This window comes from Monodelphis domestica, chromosome 2 (genome assembly GCF_027887165.1).
Source record: "Monodelphis domestica isolate mMonDom1 chromosome 2, mMonDom1.pri, whole genome shotgun sequence".
NCBI lineage: Eukaryota > Metazoa > Chordata > Mammalia > Didelphimorphia > Didelphidae > Monodelphis > Monodelphis domestica.
Window position 1 is genome coordinate 535,102,235 of NC_077228.1, and position 19,631 is coordinate 535,121,865.

At 40.4% G+C, this 19,631-nt stretch overlaps 1 long non-coding RNA gene across 1 annotated transcript in view; it reads left to right on the forward strand.

The window, feature by feature from the left end:
• The window catches only part of LOC103093174 (uncharacterized), a 28,638-nt gene continuing 9,007 nt past the window's right edge, over window positions 1–19,631 (forward strand). The window contains exon 1 of the long non-coding RNA XR_463546.3: window positions 1–435. This is a non-coding gene — a long non-coding RNA (uncharacterized LOC103093174). The remainder of the gene's footprint in view (window positions 436–19,631) is intronic.

Below are 19,631 nucleotides of genomic sequence, written 5' to 3' on the forward strand. Positions count from 1 at the left end.
GGGCGGGCGCTCAGACCACCCTCTCAGACCACCCCGGCCCTTCCTTCCAATCACAGCAGAGCCCAGACCTCCGCCCCGCCCCCTTCAGTCCCTGCTCTGCCTGGGACAAAAGTAACCGCCCTCTTTTCACCTGGGCGCCTCCATCTCTGAGCAGAAAGGTGGGCCTGAGAACACTTGGCCTATGGGCTGACCCTAAGCTGTGGCTGGGTTGGCGCGGGCCCATTGTGTCCACAGCTGCAGCCATTATTGGCTCCTGCCTTTCCTGGCCGGCAGTGGGCTTGTGACCCAGGGCTCCAGCCGCCCAGGCTCACCCATGCCTGAGGGCAATCAGCCCACGTTTTCTGTCTCCCCAGGAGAGTTGGGTTCTGGACTGCTGGTCCCTAGGCAGCGGAGGGGCCCCACCAGACCTGAGTTCCAACGGGACCCCAGACACTGGTGAGCCAGGTGACCTTGGGCAAGTCACTCAACCCGCATTGCCTCCCCAGGCTGCTCTGGCCTTGGAACTGATTCTCAGGGAGGTGAGGGGTGAAAAAAGATTGGGGGGCGGGCTTCCCCAAAGCCCTCATCCATAGGCCTCCTCCCAGTGATGTGGGCCCAATGCCAACCCACCATGCCAAGCGTTTGACCTTCATGGGCAGGGACCAAAGTGAGCGAGAGAAAGTGGTGGCACCTCGGGAGAAGCAGAGGGGCTTGGACTGTCTTGTGGGCAGCTGGAGCTCCTCTCCCAGGGAAGGGGACCTCATTAGACACAGAAATCAGCCTCGGACTTTCTTTCATTGGAAGAAAAAGGGAGGCCCAAAGCACTGGCAGTTTGAGGGACAAGTAGAACAGCTGACCCTTCCCAGGAACTGCACTGAGTGGCTCTGGGGTGCTCTAGAGAGAGGCCGATTACAGTTCTCTTAGATGGAATTCTCTGGATCTTCTCCTGGCCAGACAGTGATCCTGGGTCAGGAAAGGTGCCCAGGATGGAGCAGGGCTCAGTGGGCTGGTCCAGGATGCTCCTGCTTAGCTTAGAGTGGCCCAGGACTATTATTGTTTCAGAACCCCCTGAGGAGAGTGGAGGAGAGCAAGGCCCCCCAGTGATGGCAGTAAACATTCCTTTCACCACCTTAATGTAGCTTTCAATAAATTCCTTTTACTGTCTTATCTTGAGTTTTGCTTCCTTAAAAGCCAAAAAGAAAAAAAAAATTTCAATAATTGACTGAGCCTGCCTGGAGATTTTTATTTAGTGGGTTTTTCCACTGGCCATCTTCCACCATGGGAAGGTCCTCTAAGCCCTCCCAAGCCAAAATGCAAGGCTTTGTTTGATAAAAGCATCCCAGGACATGGCAGGCAGAAAACCCTGGGAAATGGACAAAAAGGAGAAGGGTACAAATCTAGGTAGAGGCATGTTTGGAATCTGACACCTCAGAGGGGAACTTAAGGATGCCAAAAAGAGAATAAGGGGCATGCACAGGTTTGGGGGGGAGCTTCCCCTGGACTTCTGGAACCCTTAGTGCACATGTCCTATGTTCCCTCCATCATCCCACTTGCCATCATTTGTCTACTAGGAGAGGTCTCACCACACCCTGGAATGCCCTTCCAAATAAGCATAATTTAATAAGTATCTGAAGGTTTTCTTTCATCTTTGCAAGAATGGGCGCACACTGCAAGAAGTGGCACATGACCAGCTAGATGATTACTGTTAAAATCTATACTTTTAGGATAAGAATGATTTTGTTGTTTTGAATATAAACCTGTGACCTGCATGTGTTCATCCCAGAATCAATCCCAAATGCAAGGAAGACATCACCCCAACAACGGAGTCACAAGGGGAACTTTATTGCTAGCTCAAGCTAGAGTCCAGGACCAAGAGTGCAAGTCCAGACCCCGCCTAGGGGTTGATGTAGGGTTTATATTCTGTTCTATAGGCATCGGGAGCAGTTTTCCCATTACAGCTGCTGGCTAATAAGGGTAATGAGGCTGTTGCTGATTAGGGCTTGGGGGCATCCTGTTCTTCCTGACTTCCCAGAAGGAATGTTCCTCTTAGATTGTGGTTTATGAGGGTCCTAAGTTCTTATCTGGGCCCAACACATATATCATGGATTTTTTTAAACATAAGAAGTTATCTCAATTTACCAATTTGTATTATGGACTAAATGTCTAATATGAATTGGACAAAGCAATGCTCTAAGACATAATGTTTAAATGGCAGAATCTTTTAAAAATATGGGTTATTGATTAGAAATTAAAGTGATACTTAGTGGAGTGAAGTTTATTTTAATTATGGTTGTGAAAAGTAAAGTAGAAGAAGGTCTGAGAGGTGGTGGATCTGATTATGAAAGAAATGAAGGACTTAAAGTCTGAAGGAGAGCTGTTTGGAAAGTTACAAGAAGGTAGAAATATATCTATTAACTCTAATTTTTCTAAGATTTCATTCAAATCTTTTACCTTTTTCTTATTTATTTTTTGATTTGATTTATCTAAATTTGATAGTGGTAGGTTCAGGTCTCCCAGTAGTATAGTTTTACTATCTATTTCCTCCTTCAATTCCACTAGTTTCTCCTTTAGAAATTTGCATGCTATACCATTTGGTGCATACCAGTGTTGATTACTGTTGATTACATGTTGATTACTGATATTTCCTCATGTCTATACTCCCTTTTATTAGGATGTATTTACCTTCCCTATCCCTTTTAATCAGATCTATTTTTACTTTGGCTTTGTCAGATATCATGATTGCAGCTCCTGCCTTCTTCCTTTTCAGTTGAGGCCCAATAGATTTTGCTCCAATCTTTGATTCTAACCTTGTGAGTATCTACCCACCTCAGGTGTGTTTCTTGTAGACAACATATGGCAGGATTTTGGATTCTAATTCACTCTCCTATTTGTTTTTGTTTTATGGGTGACTTCATCCCATTCACATTCAAAGTTATGATTGTCACTTGCATATTCCCCAGCATTTTGATATGCTCACCTAGTTCTGTCTTTTCTTCTTTTGCTATATTCTTTTGAACCAGTGGTTTACTTCTAATCAATCCCCCTAATCCCCTCCCTTAATATACTTCCCTTTCTGGCCCCTCCGTTTTTGTTCCCTTCTTGTTTTTTAGGGTCTCTTAAGTTCCCTCCCCCCTCTCTTTCCCTCCCTTTTTGTACTCCCTCCCCTGTACCACCCTTAGTTTTCCCTTCTCACTTTCCCTTTAGGATAGGATAGAATTCAAGACCCTAATGGATCTAGATGCTTTTCCTTCTCAGAATTGATTTCACTGAGAGTAAGGTTTAAGTATTACCTATTAGCACTCTCTTCTTCTCCTTCTTATAAGAGTATTCTTCCCCTCCCCTTCCCAAGCATATCTTTCTGTGATAAATATTATCCTATTTATTTTTTCAAGTATCTTTTAGTGCCATCTTCGATTTCCCCCCTCCCTTTTTCTTTTTTTGTATATCATCTTATAGCACTTATTACCCCAGTCTCTTCCTGTGAATGATTCTTCTAATTACTATAATAGTGAATATAATTTGTGAATTACAAATAACATTTTCCCCATATATTAATATATATAATTTGATCTAGTTGTAGCCCTTAAAGAAGAAAGTTTGAATAAGAAATATTTTCCCCCTTTTCCCTCTTTTTCTTATTTACCTTTTCATGTTTCTCTTGATCTTTGTGTTTGGATATCAAACTTTCCACTTAGTTCTGGTCTTTTCTTTACAAATACTTGGAAATCTTCTATTTTGTTGAATGCCCATAATTTCCCCTGGAAGTATATAGTCAATTTTGATGGATAGGTCATCCTTGATTGAAGACCCAATTCTCTTGCCTTTCTGAATATCATGTTCCAAGCTTTGCGGTCCTTTAGTGTAGAAGTTGCCAGGTCTTGTGTTATCCTGATTGGTGCTCCTTGGTATCTGAATTGTCTCTTTTTGGCCTCTTGTAGAATTTTCTCCTTAGCTTGAAAGCTCTTGAATTTGGCAATGACATTCCTGGGAGTTGTCTTTTGAGGATTTAGTGTACAGTGTGTTCTATGAACTCTTTCAATGTCTATTTTAACCCCTTGTTCAAGAACATCAGGGCAGTTTTCTTGGAGGATTTCTTATAGTATGATATTAAGATTTCTGTTTATTTCTGGCTTTTCAGGTAGACCAATGATTCTCACATTGTCTCTCCTTCCTCTGTTTTCCTAATCTGTCATCTTGTCAGTGAGGTATTTTATGTTTTCTTCTATTTTGTCAGTCTTTTGACTTTGCTTTATTAATTCTTGCTGTTTTGCAAGATCATTGTCTTCCAGTTGCCTAATTCTGGTCGTTAAGGACTGATTTTCAGCTATAATCTTTTGATTTTCCTTTTCGGTTTGGTCTATCCTGCTTTTTGTGACTTCCAACTGTTTCTCCAATTGGGAGTTCTTGTCCTTTAAACTGTTATTTTCTCTTTGAGTTATTTCCTACTTTTCTTGCCAGAAAGCTTCCATCTTTTTGATAAGCTCTAATTTAAATTCTTCAAGAGCTTGTGGACAATTCCCATTTGGGAGGGGAGGTTTGGGGCTTATTTGAATTTCCTCCTGTATTTCTTCTGTAGCCTGGGTTTTTCTTCTGCAAAAATTTTCCAGTGTCAATGCCTTCTTCCTGTTTTTCTTGGAGGGAGGTTGTTGCTCCTGGGCACAATTTGCCATCACTGTGGAGGTTTTCCCTTCCCTTTTTAGTCAGAAATCTGAGTGAGATGGGCAGGCTCTCTGTGCATATAGTTAAGGAGCAAGGATTTTGTCTAAGGCAAGCTCTCAAATTTCCACAACTTCTGCTGTTTGCAGCCCTTCTCTGTGCTATTTTCCCATGAGCATCCACGGTCTGCTCTCTTGAGCCTGCTGGGGTTTCATGTGTAGCTGCTCTCGGGGGTAGGTCTTTGGTGGTCTTAGTCAGCTCCCAAGGACCTAGAGGTGCCCCTTCCTCACTCTAGAGGTGCCCCTCTCTCACTTGCTGTTTCTGGAGCATGCTGTCTCTGACTCTGACTCTGTAGGTGGGGTCGGGTCAGTTTTGGTGGGAGCTTTTTCACCCCCTTATAGTGTGGAAATGCCCAAATCCCACGTACCTTCAATGCTGCACCCTACTGTAGAGTCCCTTCATTCATATGAATTTGTTTTTTTTGGTTTTTTGAGGTAGTCTATATTGGTGGGTGCTGAGGAGAGGACAAGTCTTGCATCTAGACTGCCACCATGTTTACCCTGAAGCCTCCTGTATGTAAGATTGAATTCTGTTTCATTGTTCATGGAAATAATGTTTGAATTCTTCATGCATGCTTGTCAGTGTTCATAAGTTTGTTCTTCATGGGTGGAAGCATGTTTTTACATGTGATCATCTTCACATGTGGGTGTATGTAGTACATTGTATTGTATAAGTTTTCAGGTGTATGTTATGATTTTAAATCTGATATTATCTGATCTCAGTTGATATTTGGTTTTTACAAGGGGGTTTTATTTGTATAGTTTGCTTCTCTAAGATGTTCAAGTTAAGAGATTTTCTTGACTGTTAAGTTTTCTTGGAGATAGAATTCTGCATTCAGCTTATGGGTGAACATATCAAGTATTTCATATAGTTACGTCTTCCCAGTCAAATAACTTTGTTACATTTTCCTTGTTTTTACAATTGTTGGCAGAGACTTTTGTAGAGACATTTTCATTAGAGCTAATTCTAATGTGCATGTATTACTTTTCTCTGTCTGTCTATCTGTCTATCTGTTTGTCTGGAGCTGTTCCCTTTTTGCTTTTGCAGTGCTTGTTTCTGTTTTCATTTGTACTCTCATGTTTCATTTATATTAACATGTGCAGTGCTTTAATGTCTGTTCTTTATGTTTTCTCTTTCATAGCTTTCCATCTATAGGAATTGTTGTTAACTATTGCTAGGGCTGTTTGTTGCAGATGTTATATTTATTTATCTTCATTGCTGGTAATGTCATGGGTATGATGCAATTTTACATGTGAAGCATGGAACCGTGGATCTTTTTGTTCAACCTTTACAGATGTTGGGGTTGTCATTATATTGTCAGACTGATCCATCTTGGTTCTGTAGGAGATTCTCTATTAAAATTCTTGACATATACTTTGTCTCCTGGTTTTATCTTATCCAATGAAAAATCAAATGGTATTCTTTGCACAAATAAGCCTAGATTTCTTAGTTTGTCCAGCCTATCTTGATTGTATTTGCTTCAAATATTCATGAAGTACACATTCCCCTTTTAACATGGACAGATACGATGGCTTTACTGTCCTACCATGCCAAAGTGGTTGACCATATAGCATTTCAAATGGTGAAACATGCAAATCAGTTCTAGTTCTTGTTCTTATGTGAAACAAAGCAAGAGGTATAACATCTGCCTATTTCAAGTGCGTTTCTGAACAGAGTTTTCCTATTTGTGTTTTTAATTCTTTGTTCATCCTTTCCACTTGGCCTGTACTTTAGGGTCTATAGACATTGTGATAATTGCATTTGATCTCCAAGTTCTTGTTTATTTCTTGCAGAACTTGGGAAGTGAAATGAGACCCCCTGTCCAAGTCTATGATTTAGGAAATGGCATATCTAGGTATAATTTCTGTCAGTAGAAATCTCACTACTGTGGCTGTATCATTTTTCTTGATTGGACATTCTTCAAACTATCTTGTTAGTCTATCCACAACAGCCATGCATACTTGTATCCCTTGTCTTTGAGTATGTTAATATAGTCAATTTAGGTACATTGGAAAGGCATGTAGCTGAGAGGTCAGCCTTCCAATACTATGTTCTTAAAACGTTCTTGATTATATTTTCTACATGTTTCACGTGCATGCCTGATAAGTTCTAATGGCATTTGTTGTTATTCCAGGTGCCTTCCAAAATATCCAGAATACCCTGTACCCTATAATGTCCTTTTGCATGAATTATGGTGCATAGATGTTGATATAATTTTCTAGGGAGAATTGGTTTACCCCCTTGATTAATTTAGCACCAAGTCACTCCTTCTATGACTGTATTTCATCTCCATTGTAAACTTCAATGAGATTATGCTTATCAACCAGAGATACTCATTCACACTGACAAGGCTTTTTATCTGAACTTTTTGCATAGCCTTTGTTGGATTCTTAGGCTTGCTATGGTTTTCTTTGAGACTCAAGGTACTTTTGCCTTTATGACAAGCATCATCTGTCATAGCTGAGAAAGCTACTCTTATTAGCCTGATTCTATTAGCACCCAATTATTTATTCTGTATGCCAAGCAAATATAAAATTCTCCTTTGCCATAATTCAAATCTGTTTTATTTCTTTTTTTATTTTATAATATTTTATTTGATCATTTCCAAGCATTATTCATAGCCACTGGGTATCACATGTGTTCTTGATTCGAACCCATTACCATGTTGTTAATATTTGCAATAGAGTTTCATTTAGAGTCTGTCCTCTGTCATGTCCCCTCAACCGCTGTAGTCACGCAGTTGCTTTTCCTCAGTGTTTCTACTCCCACAGTTTATCCTCTGCTTATGAATAGTGTTTTTTCTCCTAGATCCCTGCAGATGGTTCAGGGACATTACACTGCCACTAATGGAGAAGTCCATTACATTCGATTATACCACAGTGTATTAGTCTCTGTGTACAATGTTCTCCTGGTTCTGCTCCTTTCGCTCTGCATCACTTCCTGGAGGTTGTTCCAGTCTCCATGGAATTCCTCCACTTTATTATTCCTTTTAGCACAATAGTATTCCATCACCAACATATACCACAATTTGCTTAGCCATTCCCCAATTGATGGGCATCCCCTCGTTTTCCAATTTTTGGCCAACACAAAGAGCGCAGCTATGAATATTTTTGTACAAGTCTTTTTGTCCATTATCTCTTTGGGGTACAGACCCAGCAGTGCTATGGCTGGATCAAAGGGTAGACATTCTTTTATCGCCCTTTGGGCATAGTTCCAAATTGCCCTCCAGAATGGTTGGATCAGTTCACAACTCCATCAGCAATGAATTAATGCCCCTACTTTGCCACATCCCCTCCAGCATTCATTATTTTCCTTTGCTATCATGTTAGCCAATCTGTTAGGTGTGAGGTGATACCTCAGAGTTGTTTTGATTTGCATCTCTCTGATTATAAAAGATTTAGAACACTTCTTCATGTGCTTATTAATAGTTTTGATTTCTTTATCTGAGAACTGCCTATCCATGTCCCTTGCCCATTTCTCAATTGGAGAATGGCTTGATCTTTTGTACAATTGATTTAGCTCTTTATAAATATGAGTAATTAAACCTTTGTCAGAGGTTTCTATGAATATTTTTTCCCAATTTGTTGTTTCCCTTCTGATTTTAGTGACATTGGTTTTGTTTGTACAAAAGCTTTTTAATTTGATGTAGTCAAAATTATTTATTTTACTTTTTGTGATTCTTTCTATGTCTTGCTTGGTTTTAAAGTCTTTTCCCTCCCAAAGGTCTGACATGTATACTATTCTGTGTTTACCCAATTTACTTATGGTTTCCTTCTTTATGTTTAACTCTTTCATCCATTTTGAATTTATCTTGGTGTAGGGTGTGAGGTGTTGATCAATTCCTAATCTCTCCCACACTGTCTTCCAATTTTCCCAGCAGTTTTTATCGAATAGTGGATTTTTGTCCCAAGACCTGGGATCTTTGGGTTTATCGTATACTGTCTGGCTGAGGTCACTTGCCCCCAGTGTATTCCACTGATCCTCCTTTCTGTCTCTTAGCCAGTACCAAATTGTTTTGATGACTGCTGCTTTGTAATATAGTTTGAGGTCTGGGACTGCTAGGCCCCCCTCATTAGTGTTTTTTTTTTCATTATTTCCCTGGATATCCTTGATCTTTTGTTATTCCAAATGAACTTTGTTATGGTTTTTTCCAAATCAGTAAAGAAATTTTTTGGGAGTTCCATGGGTATGGCACTAAATAGATAAATAAGTTTGGGTAGGATGGTCATTTTTATTATATTGGCTCATCCTACCCATGAGCAGTTAATGTTTTTCCAATTGCTCAAGTCTAGTTTTAGTTGTGTGGAAAGTGTTTTGTAGTTGTGTTCATATAGTTCCTGTGTTTGTCTCGGGAGGTAGATTCCTAGGTATTTTATTTTGTCTAAGGTGATTTTGAATGGGATTTCTCTTTCTAGTTCTTGCTGTTGAGCTGTGTTGGAGATATATAGAAAAGCTGATGATTTATGTGGGTTTATTTTGTATCCTGCAACTTTGCTAAAGTTGTTGATTATTTCAATTAGCTTTTTGGTTGAATCTCTAGGATTCTTTAAGTAGACCATCATGTCATCTGCAAAGAGTGATAACTTGGTCTCCTCCTTGCCTATTTTGATGCCTTCAATTTCTTTTTCTTCTCTAATTGCTACTGCTAGTGTTTCTAGTACGATGTCAAATAGTAGAGGTGATAATGGGCATCCTTGTTTCACTCCTGATCTTATTGGGAATGCATCTAGTTTATCCCCATTGCAAATGATATTAGCTGATGGTTTTAGATATATGCTGTTTATTATTTTTAGGAATGACCCTTCTATTCCTATGCTTTCTAGTGTTTTTAATAGGAATGGGTGTTGTATTTTATCAAAGGCTTTTTCTGCGTCTATTGAGATAATCATGTGGTTCTTGTTGGTTTGCTTGTTGATGTGGTCAATTATGTGGATAATTTTCCTAATATTGAACCAGCCCTTCATCCCTGGTATAAATCCTACTTGATCATGGTGGATGACCCTTCTGATCACTTGCTGAAGTCTTTTTGCTAGTATCCTATTTAAGATTTTTGCATCTATATTCATTAGGGAGATTGGTCTATAGTTTTCTTTCTCTGTTTTTGACCTGCCTGGTTTTGGAATCAGTACCATGCTTGTGTCGTAAAAGGAATTTGGTAGAACTCCCTCTTTGCTTATTATGTCAAATAGTTTGTATAGTATTGGGATTAACTGTTCTCTGAATGTTTGATAGAATTCACTGGTGAATCCATCAGGCCCTGGGGATTTTTTCTTAGGGAGTTCTTTGATGGCCTGTTGTATTTCATTTTCTGATATGGTATTATTTAAGAATTCTATTTCCTCTTCTGTTAGTCTAGGCAGTTTGTATTTTTGTATATATTCATCCATATCACTTAAATTGGTATATTTATTGCCATATAATTGGGCAAAGTAATTTTTAATGATTGCCTTAATTTCCTCTTCCTCAGAGGTGATGTCCCCCTTTTCATCTTTGATGCTGTTAATTTGCTTAATTTTTAGGATTTCTAGTTTGGTTTTCTGCTGGGGGTTTTTAATTTGGTCACTTTCGATTTTTTTTATTTGCATTTCCAATTGATTGATCTCTGCTCTCCCTAGTTTGTTAATATATGCACTCAGGGATATGAATTTACCTCTGATTACCACTTTGGCTGCATCCCAAAAGGTTTGAAAGGCTGTCTCGCCATTGTCATTTTCCTCGATGAAATTATTAATTGTTTCTATGATTTCTTCTCTAACTAAACGATTTTGGAGTATCATATTGTTTAGTTTCTAATTAGTTTTTGATTTGGTTTTCCATGTACCATTACTGATCGTTATTTTTATTGCCTTGTGGTCTGAAAAGGCTGCATTTATTATTTCTGCTTTTCTGCATTTGTGTGCCATGTTTCTGTGACCTAATGTATGGTCAATCTTTGTGAATGTGCCATGTGGTGCTGAGAAGAAGGTGTATTCCTTTTTATCCCTATTTATTTTTCTCCATATGTCTATTAATTCTAATTTTTCTAAGATTTTGTTCACTTCTTTTACCTCTTTCTTATTTATTTTTTGATTTGATTTATCTAAATTTGATAATGGTTGGTTCAAGTCTCCCACTAATATGGTTTTACTGTCTATTTCTTCCTTCAATTCTCCTAGTTTCTCCATTAGAAATTTGGGTGCTATATTATTTGGTGCATATATGTTGATTAGTGATATTTCCTCATTATCTAAAGTCCCTTTTAACAAAATATAATTACCTTCCCTATCCCTTTTGATGAGGTCTATTTTTGCTTTGGCTTTATCAGATATCATGATTGCCACTCCTGCCTTCTTTCTGTCAGTTGAGGCCCAGAAGGTCTTACTCCATCCTTTAATTCTGACCTTGTGGGTGTCAACCCGCCTCATGTGTGTTTCTTGGAGACAACATATGGTAGGGTTTTGGATTCTAATCCATTCTTCTATTCGTCTACATTTTATGGGTGAGTTCATCCCATTCATGTTCAATGTTATGACTGTCACTTGTGGACTCCCTGGCATTTTGATATCCTTCCCTAATTCTAACCTTTCTTCTTCAGCTCTACCTTTTAGTCCAGTGATTTACTTTAAATCAGTCCCCCTTGTATTTCCCTTTCTACCCCCCTCCCTTCTTATTCCCTCCCTTATTTTCCCCTGTAGTCTTTTTAAAAATTCCCCCCCCCACCCTCTCCCTCCCTTGTACTGCTTCCCTCCCCACCAGTCTGTTTTTTACCCTTCTACTCCCCTATAGGGCGCAAATCTATTCTCTTCCCCAATGGATTGGATTGTTCTTCCCTCTTTGGGTCAGTTTCAAAGTATGTAAGAGTTGAATATTTCCTATCTCCAACCTCTTTACCCTTCCAGTGTATCGATGTTCTCCCCCCTCCCGCCATGAGCTTCTTTGTGACATATAAATTTACCCCCATTTGTTTCTTTTCCCATTTCTTTTAGTCATAACCTCTTTTCTTTTTTAGCTTTAGTCATGTATATATATATATATACATACACATGTATATGTATTTATGCATGCATATCTCTATATACCTATTTATGTCTTGTCCTTTCATCCTATACAGTTTGTCACTGTTCCCTCTGAGTGTAGTTCTTCTAGCTGCTTAGGTGATAGCAACAGTTTTTAAGAGTTGCCAGTGACCTCTTTTCTTATAGGGATACATATCATTTTAACTTATTGAGTCTCTTAAAAAAAACCTTTGTTGTTGTTGTTGTTGTTTTTCCCCTCTTTTTTAATTACCTTTTGATGATTCTCTTGAGTTCTGTGGTTGGACTTCAAATTTTCTGTTCAGGTCTGGTCTTTTATTTATGAATGCTTGGAATTCCTCTGTTGTGTTAAATGACCATACTTTCCCCTGTAAGAATATAGTCAGTTTTGATGGGTATTTTATTCTTGGCTGTAGGCCTAATTCCCTTGCTTTCCGGAATATCATATTCCATGCCTTTCGGTCCTTCAGTGTGGATGCAGACAGATCCTGTGTAATCCTCACCATGTTTCCATGGTATCTGAATGGTTTCTTCTTGGCAGCTTGTAATACCTGTTCTTTTATCTGATTGTTTTTGAATTTGGCTATAACATTTCTTGGTGTTGTCAGTTGGGGATTAAAAACAGGGGGTGATCTGTGGATTCTTTCAATCTCCACTTTCCCCTCTTGTTCTAGGATTTCGGGACAGTTTTCCTGGATAATTTCCTCTAGTATTATGTCCAGGCTTTTTCTTTTGTCGTGGTCTTCTGGTAGTCCAATTATTCTTAAATTGTGTCTTCTTGAACAATTTTCTAAATCGTCTGTTTTGTGAATGAGATGCTTCACATTTTCCTCAATTTTTTCATTCTTTTTGTTTTGTTTTATAGTGTCCTGCTGCCTTGTGAGGTCACTTGATTCTAGTTGTTTTACTCTGGTTCTTAAAGATTGGATTTCATCTTTGGCTTTTTGGTCATCTTTTTCCTTCTGGTCTGAGTTTCTTTGAAGATTGTCTTTCATCCTCCTTATCTCGTCTTTCATCTCCTTTGCCTCATCTTTCATCTCCTTTGCCTCATTTTCCAGCTGGATGATTTTGGCTTTCAGGACACTATTTTCTTGTTTTAGTTCAAGTGCCTCTGTTTCCAGATGACTTATCTTAATTTTTAAGTTCTTTTCCCAATTGTCTTCAGCCTCTCTTAGTTGTGTTTTGAGTTCTTTCACAGCCTGTATCCATTTCGCTGGGATTTCTGGTTTATCGTTTGCTGATCTCTCCCCCTCTGTTCCATTTGGTGAGTAGTAGCTGTCTATTGTAGTTTCTTTCTTCTGTTTCTGTTGTTTGTTCAAATTCACCCCTTCTTTCCTCCCTGTATTTGTCTGTGCTCTTGTTACTCTCATTTTTTTGTTTTTTAGGGACTTCTATCAGTCTCCCCTCTTGGAGCTTTAACAGAGGATCTCTTGGTGTAATCTCTGAGGGAGGGTTGTTGGGGGTTTGAGCTTTCTTGTCCTCTGGAGGCTTTTGATTGGCTTAAAGTCCAGCAGTCAATGAGGATGGGTTGGGAGCCTGGGCTTCCCTGTGTTCTGGAGACTTTTGATGGGATTGAGTTCAGCTTAGTTGGGCTGGGTTTATTCTGAGTTTTAAACTTCCTGGACGGCTGGAGCAGATATGGAGGATCTCTAAAGCTCTGTCCAGGCTGCCAGGTCTATGCTCCTTCTAGGCTGCCATCTTGACTTCGCCTCTAGGTTTCTGTTTTTTCAGAAGACCCAGCTCTCTAAGGGGGGAGGGGTTGTGGCTTGCCTGGACTCTGAGGGCTCCTGATGAGATTAGGTTCAGGTGGTGTGGGCCGAAAGATCCCGGAGCCAAAAAAAGGAAGAAAAAAAAAGCAGCCACCTCCTCTTCCACAGTCTGTGTTGAGTGCCCAGAAACTGGCCCAGGTTACTTTCAAGGAAAGCTCTTTGGAGCAACCCCTTTGCCAGCCCTGAGTTTTCTGTCCTTTCAGTAGCTCTGAGGGCTCCTGATGGGATTAGGTTCAGCTGGTTCTTTCAGAAGACCCTGCTCTCTAAGGGGGGAGGGGTTGTGGCTTGTCTGGACTCTGATGTCTCCTGATGGGATTAGGTTCAGATAGTGTGGGCCGAATGATCCAGGAGCCAAAAAAAGAAGAAAGAGAAAAGCAGCAACCTCCTCTTCCACAGTCTGTGTTGAATGCCCAGAAACTGGCCCGGGTTACTTTCAAGGTAGGCTCTTCGGAGCCACCCCTTTGCCAGCCCTGAATTTTCTGTCCTTTCAGTAGCTCTGAGGGCTCCCGATGGGATTGGGCTCAACTGGTGCCCCAAAGCTGGGACCTCCCCCGAGACCCAGATGGAAGAACCCAGCCAGGGGGCCACAGGCTTCCCCCTTCTCTCTATGCTTCCCTGCCGTCTGTGTTGGGCGCTCCAGAGACTGGCTCGGGTTGCTTTCAAGGTGAGTCCTCAGAGCCCTGAGGTTCCCACTGCTGCCTTGGGCTCAGCACTCTGGGTTGGGGGGGATGGGTCCTGGAACCTTCTTTCTGTCTACCCCTTAGATCTGAGTGATCTAGGGTTCTGGCTTTTGGGGTGTGGTACCTTTTGATCCAGGTCCAGGAGGAGGTTTCCCCAAGTCTATCCTGTTGTTCAGCTTGAATTTCGGTGGCCTAGGAGCACTCTGTTTGCGATCGGTAGGGAAGGGATTCCGAGGTCTGAACTTTCGCTGCTTCTACACCGCCATCTTGACCGGAAGTCCACAACTTCTTTACATCTATCAGATTAGAAACTGAGCAGGTGATAAGAAGCAAAATTTTCTCTATCCTCTATTCTGTCTGTCACCATGGCAAGAAACAAGAGAGAGCAGACCTGGTCACATTCTGTGGGTGAGTGATGACAAAGTTTATGAGCAGGTAAATTAATGGAAAGGGGGCTACCTGAGAGGAAATGGAATTATACAATTGGGGAAGTAAGAGATTTTTTAGTATGTTATTAAATTTTGTTTAGCATCATTTACATGCTAAAAGTAGAACAGCAATTTTCAGTGAAGTACATATAAAATATTATAATCCAATTATTGCTAGAAAATGTAAATCCTACTCATGTCCGTGAGCAGAAGTCTTGACTATATTTGGTATGCAGATACATACTGAATAGAAAGATACCAATGGCAGAAAGAAGCCTTATAGATGTATCTCGTTTGCGACTATTTTAGGATTGGTGGTTGACTTTTGGGGTGGGATCTGAAATGATATAACTTCAGGGTATAATTTTTTTGTGAAAAGCCAGAATAAAGCATTTGATTTCAATAACAAAATTGAAACTCAATTGTGATAGAGGGAGAATGAATGGTGGCAGTTTCTCGTACCAAATCACTTACAGGACAGAAAAAGGGAGATGGAAGTAGAAGAGGAGGAAGGTGGGGGTAGAAGGAGGGACATTAGCAGTAGCAGAACTGAACATCAAAAAGAGGAGATGTTGAAGCTGTGAATGACCAGCATCAGTTTTTTTGTTGGTGGTTTTTTGGTAGAGAATATACACTGTGACAATGACTGGGCTTTCATTGTGTTGAAAATTTCTACAAACAGCACCTTCAAATTGAAAAATCTTGGAATTGAGGCAGTTGTTGGCTACTGGAGAGTTTTTAAAGTCCTCCAAATCCATTAGAAAACCACAAGATGGAAAAAAAGAGACAGATTATCAACAAAGTGGGTTTATATTGGCCCCACGTTGTCCTGTAGATAAAACACCAAGTGATTTGTTGGACCCTGCACCAAAAATATCTGCTTTCAAAAGGCTTTCCCACATTCATTACAAAGGAATGGTTTCTCTCCAGTATGAGTCCTCTGATGTTTTATAAGGCTTTGCCTTACACTGAAAGTTTTTCTACATTCATTACATTCTAATGGTTTCTCTCCAGTATGAGTTCTCTGATAGGAAACAAAATGTCTCTGCCTATTCATATTCCTTGACCAATTGTCAGTTGGGGAATGGCTTGATTTTTGTGCAATTGACTTAGCTCCTTATAAATTTGAGAAATTAGATCTTTGTCATGGGTTTTTGTTATAAGATTGTTTTCCCAATTTGTTGTTTCTCTTCTAATTTTGGTTGCATTGGTTTTGTTTGTACAAAACCTTTTTAATTTAATATAATCAAAATTAGTCATTTTACATTTTGTAGTGTTCTCTTCCTCTTGCTTGGTCTTAAATTCCTTCCTTTCTCATAGATCTGACAGGTATCCTATTCTATGTTCACACTCTACCACCAAATGTGTTGGGATCTCAATAATGTCCTGGACACAAAATGGCCAGAAAGGTCCAAGGATAAAAAACTCTATTTGATGTTTCCTTACAACAGTAGCCCAACAGGAGAGGCAGGGGCAACTCTCATCTGATCCCAACAGGGCCTGGGCTCTCCAAGCAGAAACACCACCAGAACAGATAAAATATTACTCCTGGGCAGATGGGGCAGCAGGAGGGGTGAAGTCAGGGGTGCCCACATTCTTTTTGGGGCATGAGGGCCTCCCAGGAGAGGGGGTGGGAAAATGGGTGAGAAGGTAATAGATGATATTTTGAGGGTATATTTGATGGTTACTAGATAACTAATGGATCAGGTAGTTATCTTCTTTTTACCTATCCTCCTCCCTCTATGCCTCCCGTTTTCCTCCCTCTTCAGAAGCCTTTCAGCCTCCCCTCCCCCCTTCTTCAGTATCCCTCAAGTCACTCAGTGTGAGCTGTGAGGTTTAAATGAAATAGTTCTTAATCTTCTTTGTCAAATAAGGTGTTTATTTGGGGAAGACAAGACAAGGACAGAGAATGGAGGTAAGAGGGGTGGGATATCCCTATTCTTTACAGTGAGTGTTAGGTTGCAGGATATTGAGAGAAATGGCAATTCAGTCACTAGCATGAAACAGAGCCAGTCAGAGAGAGATATGGACTATTGTCCTTCTTCTTCTGCCTTCAAATCAGCCAGCTCACCTCCAGCTTGATTATCCCAAGTCCCAGAGATAAAACCAGCTTCTTCCTTCACATCAGCCAGGCAAGCAATTGGTGTTTGCCTCCAACTGTTTCCCAGTCACATTCCAAATGGAATCTTCATTTGACTGACAAATAACCCTTCTTTAGCTTCTGTCCTTTACATGTATTTTCTTATAATTTCTCTCTTCTCCATAAGAAGCAGAGACCAAGAGGCTACCCTCTACCCAAGAGGCCTTCTAGATCATCCTGTCACACATCTGGTCCAGCCTTCCGCAGCTAGCTGGGACAGGTCTGGCCTTTCTGGGGTTTCCGTCACCAAAGCCCCCATTTCATTTGGGGTGAAAGGATTCTAGGGTAGCAGTCTAAACTGGGCAGAGCTCTTAGCCTCACTGCTGTTTGGTCAGTGATGAGAAGCTACCTGAGATCTCTGGACCTCTGGGAAGGTCATCATTAAGGAGGTGTGGGGACCCTGCTTTGAGTTTTAATGATGGGAATAGGAGCGCCCCCGCCCCCCCCCCCCCGTAATTACTGGAATCAGAGGTCATGTAAGCACAGATTTAAACACATCCAAATTAAGTCCGAACTAAAGATTTTTAAACTTGATCTCGAAATCCCCAAACGGCTGGTCCCATTCTGTCCACCCTATCTGTCTGTCTGTTTGTCTGTTGGCATCTCAGGGTAAGTTGATTTCAGTCCACGGAAACAGCCGGGGAAATCTTTCCTTAGAGTAGGACCAGGGAGAGTGTCATCTGTCCCATGTCCATCTGTGCCATGCTGGCTAGCAAGAATCCTTAGAAAGAAAGCTTCGTTAAGAAGTACCTCTGTGGAGACTTCCGGGTAATCATGGCTGCAATCTAGACGCCACATGCTTCCTCTCCCCGGCACCGAACGAAATAGACTACATCAAAGGAGCATAAAAATCACCTTTGGAGGAACAGAAGGACACCCCAGTACTCCCAGTACTCCACAGAGGCGAAGGTACGTGGGGCTTGAACATTTCCACACTATAATAAGGAGGAAAAGCTTGCACAGAAAAGTGAACTGAGCCGTCCTTCCCCCACCCCACCTCCCCCACTAAACCAGAGTGAGCTACCTGAGCGCTCACTGGGACAGCGAGTGAGTGGGGAACGTCTCTGTCTGGGGGGGCACTCCAGGGTCTTTGGGATCTGGGGACTGTCAGGAAAAAACATCTCAGGGCGGTTTCACTGGAAAATCCAGCACTTCAGCAGAGCTGTACTTGGGGTGGATGCGCTGAACATCTCCGCGGAGCTAAACACCAGGGGTGGACCACGCGTTGATTATCTGGGCAGAGCTGAACATCTGGGCAGTGTGGCTGTGATCAGGGACCCAGCACTCTAAGAAACCTCAGAGGCTGGGAAGAACTAGTCAGAAGCAACCTAAATTCATACACTAGGTCATAGAAACATGGCACTCAAATGCAGAAAAGCAGAAATATTAACTGCAGCCTTTTCAGATCACAAGGCAATTAAAATATTGATCGGCAAGGGTACATGGAGACCCAAATCAAAAATTAATTGGAAATTAAATAACATGATACTCCAAAATCGGATAGTTAGAGAAGAAATCATAGAAACAATTAACAATTTTGTTGAAGAAAATGACAACGGTGAAACATCCTTTCAAACCTTATGGGATGCAGCCAAGGCAGTACTTAGAGGAAAATTCATATCCCTGAGTGCATATATTAACAAATTAGGGAGGACAGAGACCAAGGAATTGGAAATGCAAATCAAAAAACTTGAGAATGAACAAATTAAAAACCCCCAGAAGAAAACCATACTAGAGATCCTAAAAATTATGGGAGAAATTAATAAAATAGAAAGTGACAGAACTATTAAGCTAATAAACAAGACTAGAAGCTGGTACTTTGAAAAAACAGACAAAATAGACAAAGTGCTGGTTAATCTAATTAAAAAAAGGAAAGAAGAAAGGCAAATTAACAGCATCAAGGATGAAAAGGGGGATCTCACCTCCAATGAAGAGGAAATTAAGGCAATCATTAAAAACTACTTTGCCCAACTATATGGCCAGAAATATACCAACCTAGGTGATATGGATGAATATTTACAAAAATATAAATTGCCTAGACTAACAGAAGAAGAAATCGTTTTCTTAAATAATCCCATATCAGAAAAAGAAATCCAACAGGCCATCAAAGAACTTCCTAAGAAAAAATCCCCAGGGCCTGATGGATTCACCAGTGAATTCTATCAAACATTCAGAGAACAGTTAATCCCAATACTATACAAACTATTTGACATAATAAGCAAAGAGGGAGTCCTACCAAACTCCTTTTATGACACAAGCATGGTACTGATTCCAAAACCAGGCAGGCCAAAAACAGAGAAAGAAAATTATAGACCAATCTCCCTAATGAATATAGATGCAAAAATCTTAAATAGGATACTAGCAAAAAGACTCCAGCAAGTGATTAGAAGGGTCATCCACAATGATCAAGTAGGATTTATACCAGGGATGCAGGGCTGGTTCAACATTAGGAAAACTATCCACATAATTGACCACATCAACAAGCAAACCAACAAGAACCACATGATTATCTCAATAGATGCAGAAAAAGCCTTTGATAAAATACAACACCCATTCCTACTAAAAACACTAGAAAGCATAGGAATAGAAGGGTCATTCCTAAAAATAATAAACAGTATATATCTAAAACCATCAGCTAATATCATCTGCAATGGGGATAAACTAAATCCATTCCCATTAAGATCAGGAGTGAAACAAGGATGCCCATTATCACCTCTATTATTTGACATTGTATTAGAAACACTAGCAGTAGCAATTAGAGAAGAAAAAGAAATTGAAGGCATCAAAATAGGCAAGGAGGAGACCAAATTATCGCTCTTTGCAGATGACATGATGGTCTACTTAAAGAATCCTAGAGATTCAACCAAAAAGCTAATTGAAATAATTAACAACTTTAGCAAAGTTGC